General features: G+C 48.3%; 1 long non-coding RNA gene across 1 annotated transcript; it reads right to left on the bottom strand.

Annotated features, from left to right (window-relative positions):
- Positions 1-1,962: 1,962 nt before the first annotated feature.
- LOC141278860 (uncharacterized) lies at positions 1,963-2,809 on the bottom strand. Its single transcript, XR_012332253.1, has 3 exons — positions 2,738-2,809; positions 2,564-2,607; positions 1,963-2,187 (listed from the first exon to the last, which is right to left on the bottom strand). It is a non-coding gene; the product is annotated as an uncharacterized lncRNA (long non-coding RNA).
- Between the last annotated feature and the right edge of the window lie 14,926 nt (positions 2,810-17,735).

Consider the following 17,735-nt stretch of genomic DNA (forward strand, 5'->3'; position numbering starts at 1 on the left):
CAACGCTGCTGGGCCTGATGCCCGTCGCTGCTGCTCCTGTGGTATCTTCTGCTTTTCCTGACTCAGCCCGGCCCTTGCCTGTTTCCCAGACGAGACCCTAAGCTCCAAGGTTCAGGGGAGGCTTCTGTCGTGTTCTCCGTGGTGGCCCAGTGCCGAGCCTAGGGCTCCGTCTGCGTCTGCTGAGGGAAGGGATGAAGACGGGGCAGGACGGCCTGCCGGGTGCTGAGGGATTCAGGCTTTCTGAGTGAGTTGAGGGGTGGGAGGGAGGGGGGAGCCAGCCATGCCAGCAACAGCGTGAATCTGAGTTCGCTGGTGGCCTCCACCTGGCTCTGTTACGACAGGGGCCATACTCCCTCACATGACAGCAAACTGCCTGTGGGCTAAGTGCCCATGCGTCACCAGAGCCCATCATTTACGGGGTCCCATTTCACAGTTGGAAACACAAAGGCCCAGTAAGCAGAACCTGGAGGCTCAAGGCCGTACCGCCTCTTCCTTCCAGGAGGCCCTTTTTCCTGGTAGGATGTGCCCATCCTGGAAGACACTAGCAGAGATTCTCCAACCTGGCCGTGCTGCAGGAGCACCTGGAACGGTGGTTCATACCCTTTCCCCACTTAGAAGTTTGCACTCACTCTATGGAGTGGAGTTTGGAAAATTTGTAACTTCGATCAAAACCTCTGGTGGTTTGGACATATTTGGTCTTGAAGACTGATGATTGGAAAACACTGGTTTGGAGATCTTTACAGAGATTAATTTAAGATTTTATTTTTTCTATTTGTTTATTTCCTCATTTCCACAAGAATCTGAAGTGTTATAGAAATCCAAGCAAGCACTGTATCCGGTCACTCAATGTTATGCAGAACAATGTTAACATAAACAGCCATTAGTACAAAATGGGTCAAACCGGTTGTTAGTTTTGTATAAACTAAATAATTCCTTGACTGAAATTTTTATCTCTACTGGCAATAATGGCCCCCATATTTATGCAGAGTTGGAGAGAAGTGTTTCTATCCCCGGCTGTACACTGGAATCCCGCAGGGAACATTAGAAAAGTGCCCACTCAGTAGGGGTCTCTGAAGGGGGCTCTGGGTGGATTCTACCAAACAGCTAAGTGTGAGAACTACTGCCCTGGCATCCACAGAGCTCCCACCATCACCAGCTTCATGGCATCCTCATGGAAAGCCCGTGAAACAGGCAGGCACTTGTTTTTTGTTTTATTGATAAAAAAGTTAAGGTCCAGAGAGGTGAACAGACCAGTCAAAAGCTCGACAGGGAAAGGGCCGGTTCCATGTCTCTCTTCGTGGATCTGGTAACCTCACCTTGACCTGGTCAGCTCTTAGTCATCACAGCTCTCTGCATAGTTGAGAGCAGGGGTGAATCAGACTCGTGTGGCCTCGTGTGCACCTTCTAAGGGCAGGGGGGAGGCAGGGATGGACTGCCATAGGATTCCCTACAGTTCAGGAGAGCATCTGGCTTCCTGCAGAATCACAGACTTTGAAGATGGGCAGACTCTTTTGGGACCACCTCGTCCAGCCTTGTCACTTTTTAGAGAAGAAACAAGAAGTCCAGAGATGTGGCGTCCCTGGGTCCTCACCGCCCCAGGGAGACAGCATCCGGGTCACCCAGCCCCGGTCCTGAGCACTCTCTCTATGGTGCCAGTTGCCCAGTCCTTGAATGGAGCTTTGGTCCTCCTGGAGAAGAGAGCCAGGGCAGGCAAGCTTCCCCAGACGGCAGAATTGGGCTGGATGCTCTCTGAACCCAGTAGGGCCTCCTCACATCCCAAACCAGTCCCTGGCGACACACGCCCTTGATTCTGCTGGGACATTCTGCTACTTTCCCTGACTACCTCCCCACCTCCTTCCACCCACCCCTGGCCTTGTTTGCCAGAATGACACACAGTGTGTCCAGTTTTATTCCTCTGGTCTTGTACATCAGTTTTTTGGTAACATTCCAGTTGCTTCCATTCTCTGAATTTCCACGGATCTGTCAACACACTCCCGGAACTCCTCGTACCACCACCTGCCCAGGTGAGAGGTAGTCAGCAAGCCCCGGGCGAGAAAGGAGTGTTTTTGCAGCGCCCACACTAGGTTGTTGGCTGAACCAGGATCTTCTCTTTCCTGATGCGAGGACTGGCTTTCCTCTCCCAGGCAGGAGAGACCACATTCCAGCCTCTTCCAGACTCTGTGTTACCTGGCAAGAGAAACAGATGGGAAGACCCTGCTTCTGCCCCCCACCCCCACCCCCAAGACATTAGTATAAATGCTTTCTCCTCCTTTCTGAGAAGCTAAGAATGTGTCTCTCCTCACCGATCCTCAAGTCTTTCAGGTAGCTCACAGCAGATTGGTCATGCCATGGAAGAAGTTGGATTAGGAACGGTTAGAAGAGGGTCAGAATCGGCATGAGTATCTACTGTGTGCTGGAATTTTCAAATGCATGCTCTCATGTAGAACTAGGGGTCATTTTAATTTTCTTTTTCAGGTGAGCAAACAGAGGCTTGGGGCACTGGCTAATTTACCCAAAATGACATAACTAGTAAGTGGGGAGAAAAAACAAAACCTGATCGCACCTGTGTAGCTCTAAGCTTCGTTGTACCTTGACTGAAGTTCAGGTCTGCATGAAAAAAAAAGGAGAAAAAGAACCTCCCTGACTTTCCTCTTAAAAATTACTTTTTGTACTTTTAAAAAGTTGATCATAGTTTTGCTAGAACAGATGTTCTTCTGCCTGTGCCTCCTAAAATCACCTGCTTTCTTCTTATCTTTCACTTACATTACTGAACATCAGTATGGTACAGCTCAGGACACCCTGGGCGTGTAGGCCATTTGGGTGTAACCCAGATACACTTGGGCTGCCTGGCGGCGCCTCTCAGCATGCTGTCACACTCAGGGAAACACTGTTCTGATATTTTAAAAACAATTTTTCAGAAGCCAAATCTTTACTAAAACTTCCCTAAAGGCCCCGAGGAGGTTATTTCACAGCAAAACACCCAACAGATCTTCATTGATCATTTCCCCCCAGACTTTCCTAGAAGCTTCTCAAAAATTTTCTCTCTGGATCTTAGGCAGTACAATTCACTATTCTCTCTTCTTCTCCCTCACTCTCAAATTCCCAATTATTTTTGTGCTTCTTAAATGAGAAACTCAGAGGCAGTCCTGGGCTGGTATGGCGTCTTAGATACAGCCATTGGTATCCAAGCTCCTTCTGTCCCTTTATCCTTAGTCCTGGATTTCATGGTGGTGGTAAGATGCTGTCTGTAGCTCCAGCCATCTTGTACATGTTCCCGGAATCTGGAAAGAGAAAGGAGTGAGGGAAAAGAGTTTTAGCAACCTTGAAAGAAGTTTCCTAGAAGTTCCTCTAAATGACTTCTGCTTAAAACTCATTGGGCATTCCCATCTGAAAAAAGAATCTGGGAAATGTAGTTTTATTAACTGGATATATCGCAGCTCCAATATATAGGACTTCAGTGACTAGGAAAAAGGGGAGAATAGATATTTAACCCTGCCACACATGGTAATAATTTTTATCTCTGTCGTTCTTTAAAAAATTAAACCTTTTATTTTGAATTAACTGTAGATCTATACGCAGGTGTAAGAAATAATACAGAGAGCTCTCCCGTACCCTTTACCCAGTTTCCCCCAGAGGTAGCATCTCATAGAACTATAGCACAATGTCACATCCAAGATATTGACACTGATGCAGTCAAGGCACAGAACTTATCAGCACCACAGGATCCCTCATTTTACCCCATGATGGCCACACTCTCTTCTCTCCTTAACCCCGCCAACCATTCACCTCTTCTCCATTTCTATGATTTTGTCATTTCAAGATTGTTGTATGAATGTCATCATAGAGTGCGTAATACTTTACGTCACAATGTGCTGTGTGCATCAATAGTTTGTTCCTTCTTTTTTTTTTTTTTTTTTTTTGCGTTACGCGGGCCTCTCACTGTCGTGGCCTCTCCCGTTGCGGAGCACAGGCTCCGGACGCACAGGCTCAGCGGCCATGGCTCACAGGCCCAGCCGCTCCGCGGCATGTGGGATCTTCCTGGACCGGGGCACGAACCCGTGTCCCCCGCATCGGCAGGCGGACTCTCAACCACTGCGCCACCAGGGAAGCCCAGTTTGTTCTTTCTTATTGCTGAGTAGTGCTCCACGGTGTGGATGTACCACAGTTTATTTAAGCATTCACTCACTGAAGAATATCTGGGTTGTTTCCAGTCTGGCTATTATGAATAAAGCTGCTATGAACGCTTGTATAGAGGTTTTTGTGTGAACCTGTTTTCATTTCTCTGGGATAAATGTGCGAGAGCGCAATTGCTGGGCTGTATGGTAGTTGCTTGTTTAGTTTCTAAGAAACTGCCAAACTGTCTTCCGAAGTGGCTGAACCACATCCTTACCAGCATTTGATAGGGTCATTATTTTTTATTTTAGCCATTCTGATAGGTAGGTAAAGATATCTCATTGTGATTTTAATTTGCATTTCCCAATGGCTAGTGATGTTGAATACCTTTTCATGTGCTTAGTTGCTATTCATATCTCCTCTTTGATGGAGCGTCTGCCCACGTCTTTTGCCTATTTTCTAACTGGATCCTTTGTGCCCAGTTTGTCTTGAGATCTCTTTATATATTCTAGATACTACTTCTTTGCTGGATATGTGGTTTGGAAGTATTTCTCCCACTCTGTGGCTTGTCTTTTCACCTGCTAAATGGGGTCTTTTGCAGAACAAAAGTTTTAGATCTTGATGAGGTCCAATTTAATCAGTTTTCTTTTTCTGGATCATGTGTCTAAGAACTTTATTCTAGCCTTAGATTCTGACAATTTTCTCCTATATTTTTCTAAACGTTTTATTGTTTTATGTTTTACACTGAAGTCTGTGATTCATTTTGAGTTAATTTTTGTATAAGATATGATGTTTAAGTGGAAGTTAATTAATTTGTTTTTACCACGGATGTCCGATTACTCCAGCACATTTGTTGAAAAGCTATTCTTTCTCATTTTGCATCTTTGTCAAAAATCAGTTGGACATATTTCTGTGGGTCTAATTTTGAGATCCCTATTCTGTTCCATTCATCGATCTGTCTATGCCTCCAACAATAACTTTTGGGGGGCTTCCCTGGTGGCACAGTGGTTGAGAGTCCGCCTGCCGATGCAGGGGACACGGGCTCGTACCCCGGTCCAGGAAGATCCCACATGCCACGGAGTGGCTGGGCCCGTGAGCCATGGCTGCTGAGCCTGTGCGATCGGAGCCTGTGCTCCACTACGGGAGAGGCCACACAGTGAGAGGCCTGCATACCACAAAAAAAAAAACCCCAAAAAACCCACAAACTTTTGGGGCTTTTAAAAGAAAATTATTTTTTCCACTTAAAATAATATATTACATTATAGAATATTGAAAATATACAAAAAAAATTTTTTTAATTACCTGTAAGTACCATAATCTAAAAACAGATTTATAAACATTTTGGAGTGTTTTCTCCATGCATTTTTTAAGAATGTGTCTTTTTACTTTTGTTGTTCTCATGTTTATATTATGTATTAGTATGGATAGGCTAGGTTATGCTGCAGGAACAAATCTCAGGGGTTTAATCCAATGACGTTTCTTTCTTATTTACACAGGATTGTTGTCAATCCAGACAACCTTCTGGGGCTATTGTGTTATAAGTGGTGACTCAGGGATCAAAGCTGCTCTAATTGGCTCTTCTGTCCCAACCTGAGGCCTCCACATTCACTGCCTCAGCATAGTGATGACACGCGTCATGTTTGTCCACCTTTCATTGGTGAGAGCTGGTCACGTGGCCCACCTACCTGCAAGGGGACAGAAAGTGGGGTCATACATAGGAAGAAGGAATATGATACAGGATTTGGTGAGCCGTGGCATTGCATCTGCTACATATTGTATGAAAAATGTTGTATTTTATTTTATAGGTTAATATTATGACACAACCTCTTTCCTACTTACAAATTCTTCCAAAAAATTTTGGAATGACTTACAGCAAAGAAAAAAAAAGTCTTAGCGCTTTACAAAGTAAACTTTTGTTATCTGCAAAGTTGACTTCTGTAAAATGGCTCCTTCTCCAACTATGTGAGACAGATGAGGCCTCACTGTCAGAACAGTATCATTGTTAAGACGAAAGGGACAGAGTGAAGCATTTGGGTCATGCAGGTTTACATCCTGGGCCTGTCCAAGGCCCCTGTCAACTTCACTCTAGAACCTTCCACGTTTAGTACTTTCTTTCCTATGACCAGATCATTCCAAAGTAGCTTTATTTTTTGTTTTGTTTTTAACTAGAATAGAGTAGAACCAAAAGACACACAAAAAAACCCTAACCATTTAGAAGCCTATAATAAATACATCCCATGCAACATTCTGCCAATACCATCCCCTAAAAGGAGGGAAATGCCCCAGGGCCTTTGCCCATGCCGTTCCTTCTACTTGAAATGCTTTTCATTTTGTCTTTGCCAAGTTAAACGCCCTTCATCTTTTGGATTTGTTGTCTAGGGATATTTTGATGCTTTGGTAGTGTAAATACAGCCAAGTTTTCCCAGGGGTCATGAAATAGGCTCACAATGAGATGCTCAAATAGCATGGTTTACTAAATAGATTAAAAACACTGGCAAGAAGCAAAAGGAAAGAGATGGGACAGGTTGACACACCTAGGATAGGGCTGCATTACATGAATCCTGGATTACAAAATATCTGTAGGTCCTGTCAATGTCTCTCTCTCTCTCCCTCTCGCTCTCTCTCTGCTGCATCATCTTTCCTGCTGGTAATGGGGCTACAAGGACCAGAACGAAGGGTGAGCAAAGAGCCTCAGCAGAAATAACACGTGCCTGCCCCATCAGAGAGCAGAGGTGAGAATGCCGGGCCCCAGCTCCCCATGGGTAGCTCCTCCATCAATCTGTTGAGCAGCTCATGGGTTTTATCTGCATCCCTCTATCTGGTGAACTCCCTTATTTGTCCTCAGCTCTGGTCTTCAAAATTCCAAACCTCGAACAGTTTGAGAAATTTTTATCTAATTTTGTGAGAAAATAATCAAGGCAATGAATTATTGCAGTTGTTCCTTCAATGTTTTTTCCACATGAAACAGTCTCAAATTCCTAAGTCCCCAGCATCCACGAAAATCTCCTACTTCATCCCTCCACTTATACTTTTATCATCAAGGTTAACCACACTGCTTTACTCTTAGGTCAGGCCTCAGTGAGGATCACAGCTGCCTGTGGATAAATGGAAATGTGTTGGAATGTGTGTTTACCTTGCACAGGCGAGCTGAGCCAATATTTTTGTGTTCACACTTGTCATCGACATAAGCCATACCTGAAACAAAGCAAGTGTTTCCTAGTTGTTCTTTCTTGTCATGGATTGAGGGCTTTTTCCCGGGTCTGTGGGGTCTAAGCTGCTCACCAGCTCCCGGAGTGAGTGCGTCGCCTGCTCTCACCGCAGAGGGGACCCGGGTCTGGGGCTGTAGACGGGAGGGCGGGGCCATCCCAAGAACTAGTTCCTTATCAAGAGGATACAGAGTCCTGAAAATCCCCCCACCCCCGGAGCTTGTATTTCCTTTTGGATCTCTGAGCATCTTTTGATCTTGAAACTAATCCATTTTTCCTCTCTCTCTTCCTATTTCCCCCCTTCTCTTTCCTCTCCTGTCGCAACCAATTTAGGGAAATAAGAGCTTATGTGGGAGATAAGTGACCACAAATAACAGCTCTATTAACTCTTTCCCTGCCGGAAAGCTCAGCTGAGCTGTAATTAACTAGAGCAACTGGTATACATCAAGTGGGTTGGCTGACTAAAGGGAGAGTTCTTTTGAGTATATTATTGATATGTTTATTCCTCCATTTAATGCCAGAGGAGTCTTCTGGTCCCCACATAACATCACACACAGTACGTGTTCTTTAAATGTATCCCCTAATTGGCTTTTGCTTTCAGTGCATTAGAGAAATACTGAAGGAGATTGTGGGCTCGCTCCACTCAGGGGCAACAGGGCCCTGTCACGCAACAGATTCTGCGACAAGCCTGGGAGGCTGATGTCTCTGACTGTCTGGGTCGAGAAACCTGATCCAGAGGGTTCTGCTCTCTCTTTCCCTGCTCTGTGGGCCCTCAGCAGGCCCGTCTCTTCTCTGGGTCCAGGTTCTTTCCTTCTAAACGCTCTGCCTGTCTATCTCCCTCACAAGGTAGCTGCAAGGATCACCTGAGATGGGTGAAAGTGCTTTGTATATTGCAAAGGACCTCCCCAAGCAGGGCTTTTGGTCATGGCCTCAGGTCCTGAGGCTGGGCTGTCTTGGGAGCTGTCTCAGGGAGCCGTGTGGATAGGCTGACCTTTGCCCCAGGCACTCCTGCTCTGTTTGGGCATCTGGCATCTTCCCAAGGGGCATCTGTGCCCAGACAGCCTTGGTGTCATCAAGGAGGGGTTGGTTCCAACCTGCTGCAGTCATCAAACCCAGCTCTGAATTACCTAATCCCGGCTAAGAGCATTTCTGATTGCTTGACCACTGACCTCCTGCAGCTGGATTATCAGATGTGGCTTTGGGGAATAGGCTTGTTTATAATGCTGGAGACAAAGGGAGGAAACGCAGAGCAGTTAAAACAACAGTCCTTCCTGTTGCCCCAGCGCCTTTCATCCAAAGAGGTCATTGCGAAGCAAGCTCCTCGGGGCTGGCAGGGCCCTGAGATGCGATTTGAGGGGGAAGGGGAAGAGGGAAGGCATTGAGCGAGGGCTCAGGGAATCCCCAGCACAACCCCGAGGGCAGGTGTTGATGTCACCGGCTCATAGGGAGAGGTGACCAGGCGCAGACAGGTTCATTCATTAGTCCAAGTTCAAGGTTTACAGATGTTAAAGGGTAGCCCTGGAACATCAAGGGGGTCTGGCTGACTCCAAACCTGCTTCTCTTCCCTTTGCCTTCTGTATGCTGGATAAAGCAAGTCTTAACCTACCCCGAAAGCCCTCAGCACCCCTTTTCAAGGTCCAGACATGAGATGGCCCAGAGCCTTTGTTATGGACTCAGAAAGGGTGAGCATTAGAAAGACCCATTAGCATCACTGAGTCCAAATAACTCGTTTTAGAGTTTAGGAAGCCAAGGCCCAGAGAGGGGAAGCAATTCATCCACACCCACACAGCATTCCACACCGTACCTGGTAGAAGGCGGGTCATCCACAGAGAGCTGTTGAATAAATGACGGAATTCGTGGCGAAGCCGGACAGGAGCCCAAGCCCATCCCCCAGCCTGGTTCTCTCAGCCTGTGCTGGCCGCTGCAATGGGAATGGTGTTTTCCACAGGTCAGTGCAGTGGCCTGACTGGGGTGGGGGGATAGGGTCTTCTCGTGCCTACTGCCCCTAAGCTTTCCACCCACTGGTCTCCACCCGGTCCCGAGCCCCCACTATTCGTGCTCTTTAAGTGAGTCAGATTTATTCTGAAGTAGTTCCAACGCTATCGAAAAGTTGCAAGAACAGTACAAAGAACTCCCACATCCTCCACCTTCTCCACAAATACCCCATCACCCTCACCAACCATTTCCTCACCAACAGCTCTGTGCCAGGAGGGGAAGGGAAGAGAGGAGCGAAGGACATGGGATGCTACTTGTGTTGCTTAAATCAAAGGGTTTTCCCTGTCTCAGTTTCACAATTGCTGGGAGAGTAGACCCTTAAAGAACTCCTCTGTCCTGAGAAGTCACCTAGTCTTCCTTATTGACAAGGCCCAGAACTTAGTAGGTCTTCAATAAGTCATTGCCCAATGAAGGAATGAATTGGTCTCATACAAGAACACTGGGTCTCTGGGGTGGGTGGGGATGGAAAGGTGTGTAAGGTGCCCAGAGATCAGCTTTGGTGGGGTGCAGGGTGCCAGAGGGTCTCCTCACAGGAGAGCTAACGCAGTCAGGGCTACTGAGGCTCAAGGGTTCCTTGGAAAGCACCAAGCGGGTGCTCCAAGTAGGGGCCTCCGTTTTCTCCCCGACTTTCCCAGAGAGGTAAAGTGACTTCCTCAAGGACAAGGATTGGTCCGTGGCAGAATTAGGATGAAGACCCAGCCTTCTGACTCTCAAGCCTTTGCTTGTTTTCCCGACTCAATTCAATTGCTCTGTGCATGGATTGTAGGCCCACGTTAATGTTACAAAGAGGAGACGAAAAGCTCGCAATCACCCTACGCGCTTTCACAAGGGGCATTTCAGGAAAAAAGTGACTGAGAAGGCTCAACAGTACCCCAGGTACTGCATTTGTGAGGGAGGTGGGCCCCTAATTCCTGGTGAAGAGGGTCCCAAGGAGACTGGAGAGGTCACGTCTAATAGGCTCCCTTGAGGAGGGGGAATCCCCATTGAGGTTGGGTGGGCTGATACCAGGTGGAAGAGCCGTAATGCCCGGAGGTGGATTTGCTCTGCCCACAGGTGGGGTGGGGTCCCCAGACCTGGTGGGTTCAACTACAGCAACCGCCACCATGCCTGTACATGTGATTCCTGTTGGGATGTCCCACAGCCTCTGGGATGGTGTCCAAATCCAGCAAGAGCCCAGGGACTTGGTACACTTCTGCCAGCTGCCCTGCCAAACCCGGAGCCTCCTTCAGCTCCAGCAAGTGGTACCCAGGAAGTGCCAGTGACTTTGGGGGTAGTCATGGAAACCAAGCTCTCCCCATGCAGCAACACTGGACCCAACACCCACCTTCTACACTCTGGCTGCTTCACGCTCTTTGATTTGATCTTCCTAAGTCTGTCACAGTCACAGAGGGTCAGCTCATGTGTTTGCAGAAGCCTCACAGATGCCACCTGAAGATGAGGTTGGCCTGTAGGGTGCATCTTGTTCTGGGGTCCATGTGCTGAGCATCTTCCTGTTGTTGTCCCCAGCCCTGGTTGCGGCTCCTGCTTGGATCCTGGGAGAGCATGTTTTCTGAACTGTTTCCTGAAGAGAGGAGTAGACACGTGGTTGAGCTCACATAGGAGGTGAGGTGGTATCAGAGAAGAGCCAAAAGAACCTTTTCTCCCAGCAGGAGCTGCGTGGCATGAGGACTCTACCCTGTTCCATGCACCCATCACCTCTCTTTCTGTTCAGACAGCTGGGGTGTGGTCCAGCCTGACCCTCTGAGCCCTGTCTACTCTGCCTCAGCAGGCTGAAGCCACCTCAGGACTAGCTGGGGAGCAGGGTGAATTTGGGAGCCTGGTTAGGCCCGCAGACACCCTTGTTCATGGGTGAAGAGAGAGGACAGGGTTTCTAGGGTCATAAAGCCTGGGTTCCCCTCTCATCTGTCAATCAATTTCCCCACCTGAAAAAATGTAGGGATGGTGGAAAGAGATATTAGTTCTTGCGTCCCTCATGGGACTATGTGGGGATTACATACAATAATATGAAAAAGCCTGGTAGACAGTGACCCACCACGAATTCATGGTCACTGAAGTTCATGTGATCTTGATGTAGCTGTAGATCGTGACGTAGGTCTGGAGAACTTTCCAGGGTAACTCGGGTCACAGCCGTCTGGAGCTTTGGAGCCCCACCTGTTGCTCTAGGTTGACAACAGACTCAAGAAGGGTAAAAAAAGAGGTCATTTTGCTTCTTTCCCAGGACCGTGAATTCCTCTGGGCAGGCTTATGACTCCCAGCAGTGCCTGGTGTGCAGAAGGGCTGTGGAGAGAATTTATGGAGCCAAAATGTACTCAAAGTCTCCAGGATGCTACTGGTGGCGCTGCCCAGGGTTTCCTCTGGCTGGAAGCTGATCTCCTTTGAGGTGTTTGGCTTGTTAAATCTCCATCTGCCCTTCCTGATCTATTCTTAGTCCTTTGACCTGGAGTTTGACCTCTGTGGATTACCTCTCAGGCTCCCTGGCCCTCTGGCTTCTGGTTGGATTTGGCCAGTGGGAGGCACGAGCGGGAGATCAGAGGGAAAGGCGAGAGAGAGGTTGCGATATTTGGTTCCCCCTTCCCCGTCAGGTCATAGCTTTGCCAATGTCTGCATTCTTCTACTCAAGGCCCCTGGGTGGCTGCTGTGCAGCTCCAGCTCTCACTGCACCAGCAGCTCTGTCTCTTCCCCGTGCCCTTCAGACATAGGGGCAGCATCGGCTTCCCACGGATACTGTCTCCTAGGCACATTTCTGTCCCTTGGTGGACACAGAGTGTTGGACACGCTACCCATGTGTTCTCCCTAAACTCCCTTCAATTAACCCTTTGACTGCATCCTGTGTTTCCCACGGGGACCCTGACTGACACAGATAGGAACATCAGATGCTGACCTTCCCTCTCAGATTGGCACCCGGGGTTCAGCAGCCCCAGGCCCTGAGCTTCTCGGGGGGGCCAGTCCAACATAATAGATACGCAAGGGCAGTGGCTGGGGTACTGCTCGTGTATCACAGTCTCAGCCCAAGGAGGAGTGAGTAGAAACTGATGACTCTGATGGATGGACCGAGCAGTCTCAAAGGTCATTCTCGGCTCCAAATAGTGTCAGAACCATCAAACGTCCTTCAAATGCTTTTAAATCCTAACACTGACCTCACTGACCCTATATCAACCTTAGCTGGAGAATCATAGGCTGTTCTGCCCGATGAACATTCATGCATTTATTCATTCAGGCACTCAACACACATTTCCTGAGCACCTCAAAGTGCTGCAGTGTGCCATGCCCTGGGGACCCCAAAATAAATGGCCTAGTGCTCACTCCCAACCATCTCCCAGTAGAGCAGGAGAGATAAGCTGTGCGCGCACATGACAATTATCCCGGCAGCATGAGAACGAGACAGGAAGAGATAAAGTGCTGAAGGAGTTAAGGGCAGAAAAAGGAAATGGGGATGAGATAGGGCATTCCCTCCCCTGAATCTTGGGTGGAGATAATCACAAAAATCAATAGGTTGGATCCTGTAGCCAAGAGCTGTTTACCAATAAGCTAAACCGAAAGGGAGACCTAATCTCTATCGATGTCCTACTATGTGCCAGGTGCTTCATAACATCACCACAGACTTCCTGGTAAACACTGTTATCCCCCCTGCGCAGGGAGGAAACAGCGCAGCTTTGAAGGTTGGACGGTTGCCCAGCGAGCTCCAGATTCAAGGTCTGTCTCTTTGCAGCCTCTTCTGCTTCCAGACGTCACACACAAACTGCTTCCATCCATTTTCCAGAAGAGAAGAGGCTGAAGTAGAAGGTTCGGCCTCCATTCCAGTGAAGGGCCATGAGTGGAGTGCTGGCCGGTTGCACCTAAACGTAATCAGGGGACTTGGTTCTTGCCCCCTATGGCTTCCCCAGGTTATTCTGTGTCACTTGTTAGAACCGGTGTGGGATGGTTAATTTTGTGTGTCAACTTGATAAGGCTAAAGGGTGCTCAGGTAGCGGGTAAAATTTTATTTCTGAGTCTGTGTCTGTGAGGGTGTTTCTGGAAGAGATTAGCATTTGAATCGTCAACTGAGTGAAGAAGACAGTCTTCACTGATGGGGGTAGGAATCTTCCAATCCATCGAGAGCCTGGATAGGATAAAAAAGAGGAAGGAGCATTCTCTCTCTGCTTACGCTGGGACAGCCGTCTTCGCCTGCCCTTGGACACCTGTGCTCATGGTTCTTGGGCTTTCAGCCTCCTCTAGGACTAGTAACTTGTTCTCAGGCCTTTGGACTCCGTTTGATGACATCCCTATCTCTCCTGGGCCTCCAGCTTGCAGATGGCAGACCGTGGGACTTCTCAGCCTCCGTGATCATGTGCTGCAATCCTCCGTGATGAATCTCTTTCTGTGAATCTGTATGTATCCCATTGGTTCTGTTTCTCTAGAGAACCCTGACTAACACAGTGACAGGACTGTGAAACCGGAGCCCTCCAGCCTGCACCCCCGGGCCTCCTCCCAGGGCTGGGTCTGCCCCATCTTCTCTCCCTTTCCTTCCTCGGCAGGACCCAGCCTCTGGTGGCCCCTCCCACGCCCCTCCCCCATCGCCCCCCACCGTGAGAGGCACGATGACAAAATGACAAAAACATTCTCGAGGAAGCAAGTTGCCCGGCTCACGGAGGCCACCGTGAGTGCCAGAGAAAGCAGGATTTGGAGTTATTCATTCCACTTCCATGGAACGATTCCAGATCTGCCCTGGGCTGGTTTCCCCCTTCCTGTTTTTGAAACCAGACACTTGCGGTCACAGTATCTTCCCCTCGGTGGGTACAGAACCTTTAAGGGCCGGCCGTCCTTGGTTTCCATTTCGTCAAGAATGGGCTGCTCCTCCTTTGCTTTCAACCAGCCCTCATCAACGTATGGAGGCCGCACTGGGGACGAGAAGGCAGAGTCTGCAGCCCGAGGGCCGAGGAAGGCTTCCTAGGGCATCCACATCCACGACCCGGGGCCGAGGGACCGACAAACCCTGGAACTCTGCCCACTCACCACTTCTCCGTTGTTCAGTCGGGTTTCCTGGCCTTTCCTCTCCTTGTAGGTCACTGTAGGAGCAGTGAGATAACACTTATGTATATATATTTATATTATTTAAAGGCTACTATATTTATATATTATTTAAAAATTGTTCTATAAATAAATATTAATTTATGTGTATATATTTATATAATATACATATAATCACTTTGTAAGCTGAAAAGAGCTTTACACATGTGGGCTTTAAGAGTTCTTTAAAAAAAATTTTGGGGGGCTTCCCTGGTGGCGCAGTGGTTGAGGGTCCACCTGCCGATGCAGGGGACACGGGTTCGTGCCTCGGTCCGGGAGGATCCCACATGCTGTGGAGCGGCTGGGCCTGTGAGCCACGGCCACTGAGCCTGTGCGTCCGGAGCCTGTGCTCCGCAACGGGAGAGGCCACGACAGTGAGAGGCCCGCATACCGCAAAAAAAAAAAAAAAAAAAAAAAATTGTGTTTATAAGGGCATTTATTTCAGTGTCGTATATAATAACCTCAGTGGGAAAATGTCCACCCATAGGGTATTGGTTACGTATGTGTGGTAAATCTCTTCAATGGGATATCATGAAGCTTTTTTAAAATTTAACTTCATTTTTATTGAAATATAACGTATGTACAAACTAGCGTATAAATCAGGAGTAGGAAGCTGGATGAGTTATCAGTGAATGAGCCAATACAAGCACCACGCAGATCAAGAGTCAGAACATCACCAACACAGTAATTCAACTATACTTCAATACAAAACCAAAATGAAAACAAAAATTAAAAAAAAAAAGAGAGAAGCAGGACATCCTCAGTGTTCCAGAGCCGTCCTCGGTGTGCTTTCATCCCGCCCTCTGCCTCACATAGGACCTCTGTCCTCTCCTGTAACAGCATAGATGTGTTATTCCTGTTTTGAACTGCATAAAGGATTACATACTCTATGACTTCTTATGTCCAGTTAAGAATTCTTTAGGCTTTGTGAGCTCTTGCTGAGCCTATGCCTTGAGGAAGCGCCCCTCCCCTCATGGGTGTGTGTGTGTGTGTGTGTGTGTGTGTGTGTGTAGGTACTGTTGCCATGACAATATCCCCGCCTGGGCGTTACTCCCCACAGGCCCTCTGATCCGTCCTGCTGGCTGATCCTGGGCGATCACCGTGTTTACATCGTGCTCGTGCTTAGAAGCCCACCATGGTTCCCCACTGTGGTGGCCGCTTTATTTACAACCCCTTCTCCCTCAAACCAGGCAATGCCACCCCTCCTGAGAGGCAGGCGTTCACTATATCAAGCAAGGCCCCACTTGCAAAGCTGCTGGAGGCCTCGCCCTGCTCTGTCAATGTACGTCTTCCTATCCCTTCCACCCACTGGGAAGTCTCTGTCAAATCCTCTGGCCGTGACGGCCAGACGCTCCTTTGACGAATCTCTGTTGTACTTAGACTTCACATCATCGTGTGGGTTGGCACGCAGTTGGCATCCAATCGTGTCCGGCTGTTACTTTAGCTCAGTGGTATTCAATGCTGGCTGAGAATCAGCTGGGGAGCTTTAAAAAAGAAAGAAACTGAAAACATTTTTAAATACTAAAAAATAGTTTGGGCTTCAGGCCAAACCCAAGTCTCTGAATCTCTGAAGGTGGAGTCTGAATGTCAGTACTTTCAAACGCTTTCCAGGAGGTATGGGCTGAACCATATACTCCCCACTATACTCATATGCTGAAGCCCTAACCCCCAGTGCATTCCAAGGAATGTGACTGTATTTGAACACAGGGCTTTTAATGAGGTAATTAATTAAGGTGGGCACTAATCCAATATGACTGTGTCCGGTTACGAAGAGGAGATGAAGACACAGAACCACAGAGGGAAGACCATGTAAAGACACAGGGAGAAGACGGCCGTCTACAAGCCAAGGAGAGAGGCCTCAGAAGAAACCAACCTCCTAACTCTTTGATCTTGGATTTCCAGCCTCAAGAACTGTGAGAATATAAGTTTCTGTTATCGAAGCCACTCAGCCTGTGGGATTTGCATGGCAGCCCAAGCTGACTAATACACCCGGTGATTCCTCTGCACGTCCAGGGTGTAGCTCTGAGGCAGAAGCCAGCCACGTGAACCCCCCCATCCTCACCTCCCACCTAGATGGTAACCTCCCTGAGGCCAGGGATGGGGCTGTGCCTTTGATTCCCTTGGTGTAAAGCTGGCTACTGACCCATCGGTAAGTAACGGCTCATTGCACCATAGGACGTGGCCCCCATGCACTTGTATTCATGGTCCTTTACTTCTCGTGCCTCCATCATACTTGGAGATGCTTTAGACATTTTTTTTTTTACAGTGTTTTTCTGCTTATCATCTTGGCCAGTTTTACATCATAAACAACTTCTATCATTTTCTGTTAAAGGCTTTTTTCTATCCCAAGGATCCTGACTTTTGTTGGCATGTTTAATATTTTCTCATATGTCGGGTAAACATCTGACTCTTCTGACCCTCTATGTGGCCTGCTTGGCCCACTGGCATTAGATAACTTCCACTTCCATCGACAACATGCCATTTCTGGGAGAATATTCATCCTTTTTTTTCCCTTCTTTTTTTTGGGCCGCATCGCACAGCATGTGGGATCTTAGTTATCCAACCAGAGATCAAATCCATGCCCGCTGCAGAGGGAGCACAGATGGAGTCTTAACCACTGAACCACCAGGGAAGTCCCAGGATTTTAATCTTTTTCAGAGATGCCACTGGCCTTGCCAGCTCCCGACTCTCTGGGGCCATTGTCCTGTCACTTTTCCCATTGTACGTGCAGGAGAGAACCTTGCTGAAGGCCCACCCGCCTCCACATGTCTTGTATGGCTTCAGACCATCACGCCCAGGAGAGCTCCTCTTTCAAGAAAATGGACTGTTTAAGAAACAGTGGATTTGGGGTTTGGAAGTAAACTTAGAGGTCGTTTTACTGACGGGAAACTGAAGCCCAGAGGTGGAAGGCGATTTACCCACCGTCATAGAGTGAGGTAGTGGCCACACCTGTGCTGGAGGCTGCCTGCCTGGTAGCGCAGAGCTCTGCTCTCTGAGTCACCCTGCTACCCTGTCAAGGGCAATTTCTTCCCCTGGGAAATAATGTCGGCAGAGAGCAAAAGCAAAGCTCTTCGTTCTCCAGGATTCATCTTGAAGTTTTCTCTCTATCCTTTACGGTCCTCACATTTTATACCACTTTCCCTTTTCTCCACTTGAATGCCAACCACGGCCCAGAGGGGTCATCACTCCGGGCCTCATCTTGCTGTCTGCCAGTGCTGCGGCCACTTCCAGCTCCCTGTACAGGTAGCGATGGCCATGTAAGAAGGTTCTGCCATGGGATGTGGGCAGAAGTTGTTGGAGGAAAGTTTTGGGTCAACTTTCTAAGTGACTAACTCAGTAAGCGTCCGGCCTTTCCCCCTCCCTCCTGCCTGGAAT

This window comes from Tursiops truncatus, chromosome 6 (assembly GCF_011762595.2).
Source record: "Tursiops truncatus isolate mTurTru1 chromosome 6, mTurTru1.mat.Y, whole genome shotgun sequence".
NCBI lineage: Eukaryota > Metazoa > Chordata > Mammalia > Artiodactyla > Delphinidae > Tursiops > Tursiops truncatus.